We start from the raw sequence: 17,966 nt of genomic DNA, 5'->3' as shown, positions 1-17,966 counted from the left end.
CATGATCTAATTCATTAAGATTTTTTTTTTTTGACAGGCAGAGGGGACAGTGAGAGAGAGAGAGACAGAGAGAAAGGTCTTCCTTTACTGTTGGTTCACCCTCCATTGGCCGCTGCGGCCGGCACACTGTGGCTGGTGCACCACGCTGATCTGAAGCCAGGAGCCAGGTGCTTCTCCTGGTCTCCCATGTGGGTACATGTGGACTTGGGCTATCCTCCACTGCACTCCCGGGCCACAGCAGGGAGCTGGACTGGAAGAGGAGCAACCGGGACAGAATCTGATGCCGTGACCGGGACTAGAACCCAATGCCCTGACCGGGACTAGAACCCGGTGTGCCGGCTCTGCAGGCGGAAGATTAGACTATTGAGCTGCAGCGCCGGCCTAATTCATTAAGATCTTACATATCATGGTTGAATTAAATTTTTTATTATGTGTATGAAAAATATGTTATGTTTTTTAAATAAAGAAAGGAATGATTTTATTTCTATTTCAGAAATTCTGCTTTCATATTTGAGGAAAGAATTTAGTGTGGAGGGGCAGGAGTGGGGGAAAGATCAGAAATGATACCTTATAAGAATATAATAAAAAAAGATGGTCCCATAAACATTGATGGTAGCAGTGGGGATGATCAATTATTTAATTTTTGTTTCATCAGTATGTTGATTTTGGAAATAAAATTTCCAAATGGAATGGTTGTGAGAAACTGGGGATTAAAGTTGTATCATATGTTTTAGATTGAAGCAGTTATTTACTATTTTATTGAGTATGATTGGCCAATAAAAGTTGGTATATTTTCAAATTTGCATCTCTCTGAATTTGGTGAAAAATATACACTCATGAAACCATCACCATCATCAAGACCATGAACATATCCATCTACTCCCACAGTCTCCCCTTTCTTTCTTTAATATTATTGTTATTATTGTTAGTTGTTAGAGTATATAGCTTAAGATCTATCCCTTTTAGCCAATTTTGAATATAGAATAAATGTTCTTATCAACTATTTGCACTCTGCTTTGTAGTAATATACAGGATTTATGGCCGGCGCCGCGGCTCACTAGGCTAATCCTCCGCCTAGCGGCGCCGGCACACCGGGTTCTAGTCCCGGTTGGGGCGCCGGATTCTGTCCCGGTTGCCCCTCTTCCAGGCCAGTCCTCTGCTGTGGCCAGGGAGTGCAGTGGAGGATGGCCCAGGTGCTTGGGCCCTGCACCCCATGGGAGACCAGGAAAAGCACCTGGCTCCTGGCTCCTGCCATCGGATCAGCGCGGTGCGCCGGCCGCAGCGCGCTGGCCGCGGCGGCCATTGGAGGGTGAACCAACGGCAAAGGAAGACCTTTCTCTCTGTCTCTCTCTCTCACTGTCCACTCTGCCTGTCAAAAAAAAAATAAATAAAAAAAAATAAAAAAAAAATAAAAAAAATAAATACAGGATTTATTTATCTTTTTAATAGAAACCCTGTAAACGTTAATCAGCAGCTCTCAATTCCTCTCCTCCCCAGTCCTTGGAAACCACAATTTACTCTTTGACTCCATGAGTTTGAATATTTTAGATTCCACATAGAACTGAATTATATAGTATTTATCTTTCTATGTGTTTATTTCATTAAACATAATGTGGTCCAAGTCAATCAGTAGTGCCAAAACTGGCAGGACTTCCTCCTTCTCCTCTTCCTCCTCCTCCTCCTCCTTCTCTTTCTTCTTCTTCTTCTTTTTGTAATATTTATTTGAGAGGCAGAGAGGCAGGTAGAAAGAGAAAAACAAAATTCCCATTCACGGGTTTACTCCCTAAATGTCCATAGTAGGGGCTGGCAAAGAGCAAAGTTGGAATCTGAGAAATCAATCTAGATCTTCTATATGGTTGACGGGGGCTCCAACTACTGGAGCTATCATCACTAGCAGGAAGTTGTAATCAAGAGACAGGAGGCATTGAATCCAGGCTGTCCGCTATTGGGTCACAGGAATCTCAGTCAAGGTCTTAACTGCTAGGCCATATGCCTATCCAGGATTTCCTTATTTTGGAATCTGAAATAATTGAAAAAAAGAAAAAATATATAATATATAAAATCACATTTTTTCTTTTCCATCAATTGATGAATAGTTAGGTTGATTACAGATCTACGCATCTTGACTGCCGAGAATAATGCTTCAAAGAGTGTGTAGAAATCTCTTGAAGATTCTGAATTCTGATTTTCTATGGCTATGTACCCAGAAGTGGGATTTCTAAGTCATGATATGGTATTACTTTTATTTTTTAAGGATCTTCCATGCTATTTCCCACAATGACTATACCATTTGACATTCTTACCAAAGCTGGAAAAAGGATTCTTGTTTCTCCTTTCCTTGTTAAATACCTGTTATCTTTTTTAAAAGATTTATTTATTTATTTGAAAGTTAGAGTTACACAGAAAGAGGAGAGGCAGAGAGAGAGGGGTCTTCGATTCTGCTGGTTCATGCTCCAGTTGGCTGCAACCGCTGGGGATGCTGTGACCCGAGGCCAGGAGCCAGGAGCTTCTTCCTGGTCTCCCATGTGGGTGCAGGGGCCCAAGGATTTGGACCATCTTCTACTGCTTTCCCAGGCCATAGCAGAGAGCTGGACCGGAAGCAGATAGCCAGGACTTGAATTGGTGCCTATATGGGATGCCAGCAGTATAAGCAGCTGCTTTACCCGCTATGCCACAGTGCCAGCCCCACATTTTTTCTTTAACAAAGGTGAAGTGATATTTCACGATAGTTTAATTTGAATTATCCTGACAAGTAGGAATGTTGAACATGTTTTCAAATACCTATTGGCTATTTTCTGCCTTCTTTGTAAAAACACAGTTATTTGGGCACTTTGACCATTTTTAATCAGTGTATTTATTTTCTTGATATTCAGTTGTATGAATTCCTAGAATATTTGAATATTAATCCTTTATCGGTTATATGGTTTTTAAAAATACATTCTCATATTCCATACGTAGTCTCTTTACTGTATTGATTATTTTCCTTTATAAAGCTTTTTAGCTTGCTGTAGTTTCAATTGTTTATTTTGCTTTATTTTCTGTCGTTTGGGGATCATACCCAAAAATTATTGTGACAGTCAATGTAGAGAAGTTTTCTGGTTTTAGGTCTTATATTTAAGTCTGTAATCTACTTTGAGCTAACAGGTGTGTGTGTGTGTGTGTGTGTGTACTATAAGGTAAGTGTTCAAATTTCATTCTTTTGTTTGTATATATCTAGGTTACTCAAACACCATTTAATGAAAAGAAAATTATTTCTCCATTGTGTATTCTTGACACTCTTTTTGAGATTAGTTTATTGAAATACATGGATTTATTACAGGATTCTATATTCTGTTTCATTGGTCTATCTATTTTGATGCCAGACCTATAATTTGTTTGATAGCTATAGCTTTGCAATATAAATTGAAATAAAAATGTGTGACACCTTCAACTTCATTGTTTTTCAAGATTGATTTGGCAATTCTGAGCTCTATTAGATTCCATATGAACGCTAGGATTTTTTTCCTACTTCCCCCAAAAAATGCCATAGGAATACTTTTTGAGATTACATTAAGGACAGAATGGGAGAAAATGTTTGCAAACTACATCTTCAACAAAGGATTAATATTCAGAATATTCAGCAACAGCAACATAGAAGAACCAATTCAATAAAGAAATGTACAAAGGGCTTGAAGAAATAATTCTCAAAAGAAATAAAAATAGCCAAAAATATATGAAAAAGTGCTCAATTTCATTAGTCATCAGGTGAATGAAAATCAAAACCATGAAATATGACCTCACTCCTGTCAGATTGGCTATTATTAAAAAGACAGAGTATCAAATGCTGGTGAAATGTAGAGAAAGGGGAACTCTTACATAATGTTGATGGGAAGGTAAATTAGTGAAGCTACTGTAGAGGACAGTATGGAGAGTTCTTTAAAAACTGGAAATGGAAGCACCACAGTATACAGGAATCCCACTATTGGGTGGGACATGAACTCATTAAGTTAAAGAGATACCTATTCCATCATGTTTATGTTTCACCACTGTTAACAATAGCCAAAATATGGAACTTGCCCAGTGTTCATCATCAGATAATGGATAAAGAAAATGGTATATTTACAGATACAATTCATCTATTAAAAATAATAAAATTCTTTTATTTGTATCATAATAATAACCTCAATCTGCACACGAAATGTTGATTATTAGAGGCTTAGAGAGGGGTGAGCAGGGTTAAAACACAGAAGAACAAAGATATGGCTTGGAGAAGGGAATTTGGATTCAAAATATAAAAGAAGCAAGCTATGGTTTCTTAATTGTGACTAAGAAACTAATACACGATGTTGACAGGGGAAATGTGTGAGGGATATATGGGAACGGTTTGTATTACTACCTAAAATTGTTGTTTTGGACATTTAAAATCATATTGGGCAGTTTATGCATTTTAACAGGAATAGTTCTCGCAACGTGTGAATGTGGAACAGCTTTACATTTACTTGGAAGGGTATTTTAATTTCTTTCATCAGTGATTTTTAGTTTTCATTGTATAAAGTTTTCAACTACTTACTGAAGTTTATACCTGATTATTTCATTGTTTTAGATGCTAGTTTTAACAGGACTGGTTATTAATTAATTAATTATTTTTTTTGACAGGCAGAGTTAGTGAGAGAGAGAGAGAGAGAGAGAGAGACAGAGAGAAAGGTCTTCCCTCCGTTGGTTCACCCCCCAATTGGCCACTATGGCCGGCGCGCTGCACTGATCTGAAGCCAGGAGCCAGGTGCTTCCTTCTAGTCTCTCATGCGGGTACAGGGCCCAAGGACTTGGGCCATCCTCCACTGCACTCCCGGGCCACAGCAGAGAACTGAACTGGAAGAGGAGCAACCAGGACTAGAACCCCACGCCCATATGGGATGCTGGCACTGCAGGCCGAGGATTAACCAAGTGAGCCACGGTGCCGGCCCCAACACACTCTTAAAATTTAAAGAATTTCCAATATCTTTTCTCATATCAATTGAATATATTAAGATTATCTATAGAAATATTAAAACTGAGTGTAAAATCAATTATTTATTAAAATAATAAATATATTCATGCTAATGCAAGTGACATATATTAGTGGAAAATGTAATTCCTGCATTTTGAATTTCTAACTTAAATGTGAAACATGGTGGTATATTATACCTGTACAAATCCCTTCAGGGACTGAATAAGATAGCTAAATTCTCATGTCTAGTTCTGCATTCACTCTTTTGCAAAAAGTTTGTTTTGGCAAAGGCTAAAAGATTTAAAAGGAGGATATCAAAGGTCACTGTCCATGTCTCCTGAACTTCAGATGTCCAGAGCTGTTTTTTCTGAGGATGTATTTTTTTTTTTTTTACCAAAGATCTTAAACACAGAGCACCTCTCATTTTAGTCTTCAGGGCGCTTGTTTTTGTTGTTATTAAGGGGAAGAGATGTTTGAGAGCTAACATTGCATGTGATTAATTTCTTTTAACATACACATTATCCCACTTTTAGCAGATATATTATTCTAAACTTTTCTTTGTTGACACCTTTATTAGTTTTCTAGGGCTGAAAAACAAAATATTACAGACTTGGTGGCTTAAAAAGTAAGCTCATTGTCTTGCAGATCCGGAGGCTTGATGCATAAGATCAAGGTGTGGAGGATGTATATTGCACATCCCTGATGTCTCTTTTTGTGTACAAATCTTCTTTTCTCAGAGGGTACCAGTCACACTTTTCATGATTCACCCTAATAGCCGCATTTTTACTTAACTGCCTCTTTAAAAAACAGTTTCCAAAATGTCATCATGTAGGGAAGAACAGAGGGTTAAGATTCAACATATCAGTTTTGAGGACATAATACTCAGCCTATAACAATCTGTCATCCTCAATCTCCATACATCTGTTCTCATACATCTGCCTCCCTCACATTATATAGTACTTCACTTGATTTAGATTCTCATTGGAAATGAGAGATCATTTTCTATTTCATACCAGAAAAATTATTATCCTTCAATTATAAAATTATAATCTTTTATAGAAAGATTTTATTAGAAATATGTATTTTTAAATTTTATTTAAAAGACAGAGAGACACAGGGAGACAGTGATGGAGACAGACACACACACGCAAACACGCACACACAAAGAAATCTTTCTGCTGCTTTATTCCCCAAATGCCTTCAACAGCTGGGCCTGGGCTAAGTCAAAGCCAGGAATATGGAACTCAGTCTGAGACTCCACGTGTGAATCAGGGATCCAACCAAGTGAGTTATCACCTGCTGACACCCAGGATATGTATAGCAGAAAGATGGAACTGGAAGTGGAGTTGATATGGGTGACCCAAGTGGTGTCTTAGCCACTGTGCCAAATACCTGTCAGAACTATAGCATTGCTTTAAACTAAATGAAGTCTATCTTTACTAAAAGATGAAATAGAAAAGCAATATGTATTTAGCAGGAAAATGATTCTACTCAAAGTTTAGGAATGGATGCTAATGCTAATATCTGTGATTAGCATTAAATTTCTAAACAAATACACTTGCTATTTTTTCACAAGATACTGAAATTTTGCTGTGAGCCTAATTAAGTGTTTGTGTTTACTGTATAGTCATGAGTGAGTTTGAAAAAGTCCTTATCATAATACCACAAACTGTCTAATGCAAGAGACATTCCATAAAAATGTAAACAAATACAAGCTGTCATAAGTACACTACAAATACTACTTATATATCATCCAAGTTTCTTCTGTACAAAATATCAATTAAAATATTTGATGCATTTATATTTAATAAATTCTTGTATATTTATATCTGCTAGATGTTAATTCTAAACCTATAAAATTCCCTTTTCACAGACCTCTGACATGTTGAGGTGAGCAGTGTAGGTAGAATGAAATATTTTCTTGGTGGAAGGGCAAAAAATAATTGTAAATTACCAATCAAAAAAAAAAACCTGTATTTTCAATTTAATGCTTCTCATTCTCCAGATACAGAGTTTTAAATATAAAGGAAAGATCAGGATAGACAATTAGATTTGTTAATTTAAGTTAAAGGAAATTATATAATTATGAGCAAATAAATAACATATTCCTTGAAAAAGAAAACTGTTCCTTTGTTCACTTCAATGTGAGAAATATGAAAACAAAATTGAAGCATAATAGTATATAATGTTTTCAATATTTTATTAATGTAGATGCTTACATTTAACTTTGTACATATCATAAAATTCAAATATTGAGTAAAAATGAATAAACTTTATTCATAAAATAAAGCAATTATTAGAAAATGTGGTGCATTGTATTGATTTTAACAATGTGATTTTCATCATGCAATCCACATTTTGTTTCATATATTGAAAAAAATCAGTATCTGTGTATCAACTCTATGTCTAAAGAGTACAGTGGATATTCCAAAGATTTCTTCTGAAACATTTTTGTTTCTGAGAAAATTCCATTAATTGCTAAGGTATGGGTAGAAAAATGCATTAAGTTCTCATGCATCTCTGTAGTTTATGATGTTTGAAGAAAGAAGTACAAGGTTATGAATCATATTTAATTTGAGATCATTATGCTCATGTGAGAAATGTTGAACAAAATTGAATGTAGACAACTTATCACAAAGGAAAGTAAATTATTTTTCCTTCTCCCCTGTTTTTGATAATATAGCATTTAACAAAAATAACTCTCAAAAATAATATATATCAAGATAAAAAATCAGCATTATCTTGTTTTAAATTTGATTTACTGCTTTTTAAGAAAGTAATCTGATTTTGAGGTAGCAATTTTTAGTGGTAAGTACTAAGAAATAATATTATTAACATGGTAAATATTTAATTCTAATGTAATTTATATAAGCAATATTGTATTTCCTTATATAATTCTTTTTAGTTAGAATATGTTTATCAAAACATTATACCAATAAAAATTTAGTTTGCTTTTGACTTTTTAAATTTGGATAACTATAGTAATCTTTTCTTCCTTACATGTAACATCATTGTTTTGAAGATTGATTTGGTTTCATGAAATGAAAATGTCCACCACTGGACAAAAATATATCTGATTAAATTCCACCAAATATGACCACATGACTATATCTGATGAAAACATTTTGGATGATAGGATGATAAGTTGATTTGCTTTGATGTTTACTGTTGGGACAATCACATATATAATGAGAATTATCAAATTTGTGTGTGTTTATGTGTGTAGAGAAAGAAGGAGGTTGTTATTATAAAAGGAAGGTGGCGATACTTTTGGGGCATTCCATTATGATAAAACTAAAGACAATTTCCCATGAGGCACACTGGAATTTCATTTGATTCAAAGACCCTAATTTACAAGAATTTCTCTTGATTAGACAGAAGGTAATACTCATGTGGGAACAGGTGTATCTTAAAATGGAAGTGTCATGGAAAAGCGATATGTAAATCATAATTACATGTTTTCTTTATCTTGGATGGTTTCATAATCTCAAAGAGTCTGTAAGATTGCATTTGAAATTTAAACTGACAAATGAACTGATTTATCATAGTCTTTAGTGTAAGACCTCAGACTGAAAACATGTTATTATTGAAAGAGTTTTGAGAAAGGAGGTTGACACTCAGTCAAGGTCTCAGTGGTTTGGCAGCAAGTGTTGCTATGTTTTGGGATCTAGAATTTCCAATGTGTTCACCTGCGCCTGGACCTCCTTCCCCAGGAACCTATCCCAAGCAAATCTAGACATCAGGTCAGTAATGATTCAATCAGCATCTTTAGGGGAAATGATCAAAGTGACCCAGCTTTGTAGAGGAGTAATTTAATTAATTATCATAATTACTAGGCCGTATTCTACCATGTATTTGGAGTGAATTTATATCCATCCAATCCTCCTGTTAGAAAACGTAGTCTGCTACAGTATGTATCTCCCCTTTTGAGAGGGAATAATATGGGAAAAAACTGCTCCATTGACCATCAGGGAAACAAGTGGGATTGTCATTATTGGTAATTCCACAACCTAAGCTTCCTTTTGTAATGCTATCTCTGTTTTTTTTTTTTTCTTTCATTTTCTTCAGAAACAATGCCATCCAGACCTAAACAACCATGTCATAGGAAGGAATACTAAATATGTAAGAGAATTTTTAGATAACAATTCTAAAAACACTTAAGGCTAACACAAGAAGACCATTGAAGTCACATGTACTTTCCAGAAATAAAACCTTTGTATCTTTTTCTTCAAAACTGGATTTATGACACCCCAAATAGAATTAAGAGTTTTCGAGACCAGCAAGGTATGGAGCATGTGCTTAAGATTGGAAATCAATTTTAAAAAAATATTTATTAATTTATTTAAAAGACAGAGTTACTGAGAGAGGGGTAGGGACAAAGAGAGAGGTCTTCCATCTGCTGGTTCACTCCCCAAACAGCCACAATGATGGGACTGGGTCAGGAAAAGCCAGAAAGCAGGAATTACTTCTGGGCCTCTCATGTGAGTACAGGAGCACAAGGATTTGATCCAACTTCTGCTGGTTTCCCAGGCACATTAGCAGGAAGCTGGATTGGAAGTGGAGCAACTGGGACTCGAACTTACGCCCATATGGGATGCCCATACTACAGATCACGGCTTTAACTTGCTGTGGCACAACACCAGCCCCCCATAAATCCATTCTTGACTAAGGCTGGCATTGAAGGGGTGGGTAGTGAGATAACTAATTAAAGAACATTTGTGGGAATAGAGCCTAAGTGAAAATTGGAATCCTCACTGTAAAACTAAATGCCCAATGTGTATACAGATCTTCCCTGAAGAAATAAATATATGTGTTGTAGGTAGTTTCTTATATCATTGTCCACATGCTATTTTAGGTATAACACATTTGAATTATAATATTTAAAAGCACTATTATATTTAAAAAAGTTCCATTATGAATTATGCTCTCTTATTATGTGTAATAAGAATAGAATGAATGAGGTTTGAAACTCCTGTCTTAGGCTGCAGTTTGTAAAGGGTGCTACATGTCTATTTTGTTTCATTTATAACAATTTTGACAGAAACACTGATGCTTTGTCATATCTATATGAGATCTTCTGCTGTATTTTTATAAGAGGCAAAACTAATTTTTTAATAAATATGCAATACAGTCTTTGGAATAAGAATTATAATTGTTTAACCACATAGTCAATTTAGAAATATTTATTTTAAGTAATACATAATTCATTGTGCATTTCTTTTTATTGTTAAAATTATGTGAAAAACGTTTGTGTGAATATGAATAAAGCTGCTGTAAACATTCATATAGAATGTTTTTGTGAACATAAGCCTCTGTTTCCAGGATAAATACCCACAAATGGGACTTCTTGGTCACAATCTAGGAAGAATCCAAAGTTCTTTCAACAGAGGAATGGAGACAAAACTGTGACACATCCGCACAATGGAGTCCTACTTCACAATAACAGGAAGTGAACTATTGATGCAATGGTAACTTGAATAAGTCAAAAGGCATTAATGCTGAGTAAATAACTCAATCTAAAAATGTAGCATACTCTAAGATTTCCTTTATCTCGTGTGCTTTAAAAGACAATACTACAGTTAAAAAGAACAGGTAAATTGTTGCTAGAAGTTAAGGATGTATCAGAGTGACAGACAAAGGAGTAATTGGTGGGATAATGGGACTTTCACTGTAGCCTGGTTGTGGTGGTCATTACATGGATTAATATAATTATTAAAGTTTATAAAATTATCCAACAACAAATATCAATATTGATGTATGTAACACTCCAAAAATGAGTGGAACAACAAAATTTAATGTGAACCCGGTCAAAAGATCAAAGATATTTTTCTCAGATCTAGAAAAAATGATCTAAAAATTCATATAGAAATTGAGACTCTGAATAAAGCAATCTTAAATAATAAAAACAAAGCTGGATACATCACAAAACAAGATTTCCAGATATATTACAGGGCAGTTATAATACAAAAGCAAACAGGTGGACTAATGGAACAGAACAGATACCCCAGAAATTAATTCATGCATCTACAACCAACTAATATTTGACAAATGAAGTAAAATCATTCATAAGACAAAGCACAGTCTTTTCAACAAATGATGTTGAAAAAATTGAGTTTTAAAATGCAGAAACATGAATCAAGATGCCTAATTCACACCTTGTACAAAAATCAACTTACAGTGAATCAAGATCTAAATCTAAGACCTGAAATCATTTAATTACCAGTTGGAAACATAGAAGAAATGCTGGCTGGCACCACGGTTCAATAGGCTAATCCTTCGCCTCGCGGCGCCGGCACACCGAGTTCTAGTCCCGGTCGGGGCGCCGGATTCTGTCCCGGTTGCTTCTCTTCCAGTCCAGCTCTCTGCTGTGGCCAGGGAGTGCAGTGGAGGATGGCCCAGGTGCTTGGGCCCTGCACCCCATGGGAGACCAGGAAAAGCACCTGGCTCCTGGCTTTGGATCAGCGCGGTGTGCCGGCCGCAGCGCGCCGTCTGCGGCGGCCATTAGAGGGTGAACCAATGGCAAAAGGAAGACCTTTCTCTCTGTCTCTCTCTCTCACTGTCTAGTCTGCCTGTCAAAAAAAAATAAATGAATAAAAAAAAAAGAAGAAATGCTAAAAGACATTGGCCTGTGTGATCTCTTTGTGTGAGACCCTCAGCTGTCGGGCTGGAAGAGTTACGGTGTCTCCTGACAAGAAACGCTGGAGACAGGCCTGATGAGCATGTCCATTTATTAGCAATTAGGCATGGATTTTTATAGGAAAAGAGGGGAAGAAAAAACCTGGGGTAGTAACAGCAATTCTATAGGACAGAAGGGGTAGCGTGCCAAAAGACCCCTAACCAATCGACTTATAGGTCATGTAGGCCCCTTAGCTCCTTTGTGCAACCAGCCCACATCTGGAATGTGGGAGTTGCTTATCGGATCTCCATTCATCAATCATAAAGGCACAGCCACAAGACTTCTGAGGGGGGATGGGGGAAATGGGCCTGGAGCTCCTGCTGCCTTCCAGCAGCCAGGATGTGGCCTCCCAACTCCCCTCATGGCCAGGGCAGCCAGTCCCATGGGATCACCCACGGCCAGGGTAAAGATACTAGAAACACACACAATAAAAGCCAAAATAGACAAATCATATTACATCAAGCTAAGAAGCTTCTGTACAAGAGAGGAAGCACTTAAAATGAAGAAGCGACCAATAGGATGGGAAAAAATATTTTCAAGCTGTACATGTGATGAAAGAATAATATCCAGCCTATATAAGGAACTCAAGAAACTTAACAATGATAAAACAAACAATCCAGCTAAGAAGTGGGTAAAGGACATGAACAGATATTTCTTTTTATTTTTATTTTTATTTATTTATTTTGACAGGCAGAGTGGACAGCGAGAGAGAGAGAGACAGAGAGAAAGGTCTTCCTTTTTCCGTTGGTTCACCCCCCAATGACTGCTGCAGCCGGCCTGCTGCGGCCGGCACACCGCGCTGATCCGTAGCAAGGAGCCAGGTGCCAGGTACTTCCTCCTGGTCTCCCTTGTGGGTGCAGGGCCCAAACAGTTGGGCCATCCTCCACTGCACTCCCGGGCCATAGCAGAGAGCTGGACAGGAAGAGGAGCAACCGGGATAGAATCCGGTGCCTCGACCGGGACTAGAACCCGGTGTGCCGGTGCCGCAGGTGGAGGATTAGCCTATTGAGCTGCGTTGCCGGCCACATATATTTCTTAAAGCTGAAATATAAACGGCCAACAGTCACATGAAAAAAGGTTCAGGGTCACTAGCCATCAGGGAAATGCAAATAAATACCATAATGAGGTTTCACCTCACCCCACTTAGAATGGCTATCATCCAAAAAAAAGTAGTAAATGCTGATTAGGATGTTTAGAAAAAATTATCCTAATACATTGTTGGTGGGAATGTGAACTAGCAAGACCATTATGAACAATATGGATATTCCTCAATAATCTGAAAACTGATTTACTACTTGATCAAGCCTTCCCACTCCTGAAAATATACCTTAAGGAACTGAAACCAGCATATAAGAGTTCTCTGTACCCCCTCGTTTATAGCAGCTCAATTCACAATATCTAAGATGTTGAATCAACCCAGACTTCCATTAACTGATGACTATATAAACAAATGTGGTATGTATACTACTCAGCCATAAAAATGAATGAAATCTTGTCTTTTGCAATATAATGAGTGCAACTGGAAACCATTATGCTTAATGAAATAAACCAGTCCCAAAAAGACAAATATCATATAATAAAATGTAATTAAAATGTATAAAATGATTTCTTGTTAGGTTCACAAGTAAAACTAATCTTGTTCCTTAAATTTTGAAAATATCATTTAAAAATAAGTAATTGAATGATTTTCCAACATAAAAATGTTCATTTTTATAGTTTTAAAGTCCCTTTTTGTATTAAAATTTTAAAGCAAATAATTTCAAGAGAATACCCAGTTGTTTTAGTCAGGGCTTTCCAAACAGTCCCATAGGAAAATAAGATTCCTCTTTGTTTCCTCCTGTCTTTCACTCTCCTACTCAGATATGGAGAATCTTATTGGTTGATGATGATGTAAACATTTCTTATAACGTATTGCTTCTCATTATTAAAGAGGCTCAGAAACCCTGTGATCTCTTGTCTGTGGGCAGTAGACTTAGGGAAGCCAGTCATATAGCTTGAATGCTTGAGAACTGGACATAATTTGGTAAAGTTTCCAATCTGAGTTTAATAGCCTTAGTAACTGCAGCACCAAGGTCTGAAGAGCTGAAGGCAGAGGTCCTCAATCAAGCAATTGGGCAGAGGGAGAGTAAATCCAAATTTCTTCAATTTCGTTATTCTATCCAAGCATTCCAAGAATGGTTGATAGTTGACAATATTTCATTTATAACAGTACACCTCAGTGAAGAATACCAGAATTTCTCATCTTGATTTTAAGGTGAGAGAATAAGGGGTAATGGTGATAGCTGCCATTTCCTTCCATGACTGACACATGCAATGCATTAACTTCTCCATTCTTAATTAAGCAGTACTGCATCTATGTCAGGTACTTCCAGAATCAAGGGTGATCATTGTCTTTGTGCTATTCCAGGGCTGGAAACACTTCAGGCTCTGTCATATCCCACGGTTTCCCACATTCTAGATCATGGTATGGAATTGGGAATGAGCCAAGGCCTACAGGAATGAGCTATGGGGCTGAAGCATATGCTTCATTCAGCTTATCAATTCAAAGGTTATCTCTACCAGAAACTGTTTTGTAAAACCCAGAAATTAATTAGAACACTGGACATCAAGTTGACTCTTAACATATTCTTGTATCAACTTATAACTGTTAAAATGAACCAAGACTCTCCTGTCTTTGTGCTTTCCATGCTTAGCTGATTGTATTTTGCACTACTCTGTTATTGTCCAACAGCAGTGAACCTGAGTGTTTTGCTTGCCAAGAAGAGCCTTCTTTATAATACTTTTTATCTTATTTTAAAAATTTAATTTTATATACTCTCTTAATATTAAGAATGATAGCTCTCTGCTATAATTATTCACATAATTGGTATCTGCATCTGGACTGATATGTGCTAGGACCTCTGTGCATTACAAAACCCAGGGAAAGTCAAGGCTCTTATATAAAACAGCACAAAATTTGCATATGACTATGCAATCCTACCATATATTTTGAATCATGTCTTGGTTATGTATGATACCTAATACAATGTAAATGATATGTAAATTGTTGCTTATTGTATTGTTAGAGATAATGAGAAGAAAAATTGATCTGTACATGTTCAGTACAGATGTAATTTTTACAAGTATTTTTGATTTACTATTAGTTGAATATATGATTGTTAAATCTACAACTAGAGATTAGACTCTGTGGCATGTTTAAATGTTTAGGCCATCAAGTCAGGATAATTCTATGTGAAATGACGCATAATCATGTCAAAAAATCATCACAATTGTCCTTAGAGACATTCCATGACTGATTATAGCAGAAAACTGTCATTCATGAGATTAAGAAGAAATTACATAAAATGAAATTTTATGTATACAAATGCAGACTGCGTTCTTCCAGGGTTTACAGTATTGTGGGCTGTCATTTTCCATTGCTTCCCATGTACCAGACATTGGTACAGATTGGGAATGAACTAAGGTCTACAGATCTGAGCTATAATGTGGTTAGTTAGAATGGGTCTTAGCGTGAGGGGGGATTCAAAATTGCAGAAAAATGACAAGCCCAAATGATTGTGAATGGGTTAATCTCTGCCCAAGCCAGTTCTTTTTACTCAATGTCCTTGTGTTAAAGAAAATTGATTAAAAGTTAAATTCAAATTGTCTATAAATGATCAGAAGAATATGGTCCCAGAAAAGATTGATATGATTTCAAGAATAATTTTTCTCCATTTTTAAGGAAAATAATGTTTAAACACTTAAGTTTAAATAAAAAAATAAATGGAAGAAATAATATGCAAATATATAGAAGAAGAGTAGGAAGAGGAAGAAGACAGAGATGAAAGAAGAGAAGGAAGTAGAAAAAAAGTAACAGGAAGAAAGGGAAGAAGAAGGATGTGGAAGAACTAGAAGAGGTACAGATGGAGGATGGATAAAACGTGCAAAATGAAGTTAAAAATTTGAATCAAAAGAGAAAGCCTGATTGGGGAGACAGATTTGTGGTTTATATCACAGATATAGAGAATTTAATTCAGTAAAGTACCACCGAATATTTGTTTAGATATGAACTAATAAAAGAAAACAGTGTATAGAAATAGATTGCAGAGTTGTGAAAGCAAAATGAGGACCAGTCTTATACTACTATAGATTGAATGGACAATTTCAAGGGAAAGAACAATATACATAGTATATGTAATATAAAATGCATAGGTGGAATAAATGACTGATATGATCACATTGAAATTAATGAATAAGTATAGCTTTACTATGGACATTAGAAGTGATGTGACATATTGGTTTGGCAGAAAAGCCACTCCAAATTTGCTGGATAGGGATAGCTTCAAATATTTATCCTCAGTTTCTCTAAGAATTAACAAGACATCAATATGAAAAATCAATGGCAACTGGGAATAACTGCTATCTATCATTGACCTTGAGGCCCAATACTTTTAAAATACTGACACATAGGGAAAAAGACAAACTAATTTACGCATCTCATACAAAAAGCCACACATTACAGCTGGCCTACATGTATAATTTAGGAATACAAATTGATGCAATGAAACCATATAACAAAGGAAAGCAAGGAATAATGAGAATGGTATTTAGACTTGAGAAGTGAGGCACAGATATGGAATGGTGAGGGTGTTTTATGATTAGATATAGTTTATTCTGAAGAGATTACTTTGAACGCTATATTTGTGCTTAATGAATACTTATGGCTATCACTACTATCATTATTTTATCTATTAATTAAGGCGTAACATAAACAAGAAAGTGCACTGAAATCTTAAACTTGAAAACATTTTACAGATGTACTCTCACATGTAAACACCTTTCATATCAATATAAAGAACATTTCTAGCCTGAAAGTGTTATATCTCTCTGCTCTGTTAGGCAGAAAAAGTTATATGGCTAATTCCAACCCAGCCTTAAATAAGATCTAGCATCTGCAATCATGGTTTAGATTGTATACACATTGGACTTGACTCTCTTGAAAGCAGCCCTTCTAGAATTTTGATTGGTTTATCTTTGGTCCCTACACTGGATTCAGTTTGGTCCTGTGGGATTTAGAGCCCCACTCTGTAGTATCCATTCACATAAACCTTCAAAATCTGGCAAATGTCTTTTGTGAATAACCAGTGGTGTGTTTGACAAAGATTTCTCCATTCAGTGAGATGTTCTGTTTAGCATCCCTTACTCTAGGCAGGTTTCATATGGCTCTCTGGCCTAGATTAGTTTATCCTTGGAAATTATTTTTCTCTTCAGCTCTGAAAGTTCTTCTCCATGGATATTTTGAGCTTCCTATTACGATTCACTCTCATGTCTGCAGGTTAAAAATAGAGCAGATATCTTCACTCTATTTCTGTGACTCCTTTGGTTTCCTAACTCTCACTGTCTGCCCCAGCACACTCATAAAAAGTTTCTCTAGTTTATTTTTCCCCCTGCTGATTCCATCTACTTAGGCTACTGGTTCTCAATAGGGTGTGACTGGTACATCCTCTTCTCCTCTTCCTCATGTCCATGTCTGTGAATGTCTCGTGATTTTTTAAAAGATTTTATTTATTTATTTATTTGAAAAGGAGAGAGAGAAGAGAGAGAGAGAGAGAGAGAGAGAGAGAGAGAATCTTCTATCCGTTGTTTCACTTTCCAAACATCTGGGCCGATATGAAGCCAGGAGCCAGGACTTCCTGGATCCCCTACATAGGTGCGGGGCCCAAGTACTTGGTCCATATTCTGCTGCCCTCCCAGGCATGCTAGCAGGGAGCTAGATCTGAAGTAGGGTAGCAATAAGCCAAACTGGCAGCCATATGTGATGCTGGGACCACAGGTGGTGGCTTCACCCGCTATGCCAGGGTGCTAGCCTGGTCTCCTGATTTTAGAACCTTTTGTATACTTTGAATCATGCACTTGGAGAAAGTCCTTCAAAAAGGAATATGGAGAGTGATAAACTATACATTCTAATAAGTCTATCTGAGCTGAAACACTTGATTCTTCTACTATTCTCATTGGAACTGGTTTGAGTAATGATTCTTTTGAGTTTTATCAGTGACATATTAAATGGTCTTGCATTAAGAACTTCACTTATATTATTTTATTATATTTATATTATATTATGGGTTAATATATTTATCAAAATTGTGTTTATATTTACATTATTTTATTTGATCACTCTGCTGTTTCACTTGCATTTATTTTTATAAGCTGCCTCCACATATGGAAATTTGTTCCTACTTCAAGTAGAAAATTGAATAGAAAATAATAGCACAAATTATCACAAAGAAAACCTAACAACATCTGGAAATGTAATTATGTTTTAAAATATTGAATTGAGTAGACATT

This window comes from Oryctolagus cuniculus, chromosome 2 (genome assembly GCF_051225735.1).
Source record: "Oryctolagus cuniculus isolate XC-2025 breed Fujian yellow rabbit chromosome 2, ASM5122573v1, whole genome shotgun sequence".
Taxonomy (NCBI): Eukaryota; Metazoa; Chordata; class Mammalia; order Lagomorpha; family Leporidae; genus Oryctolagus; species Oryctolagus cuniculus.
The sequence above is the reverse complement of the archived record's forward strand: the minus strand, read 5'-3'. Positions refer to the sequence as shown.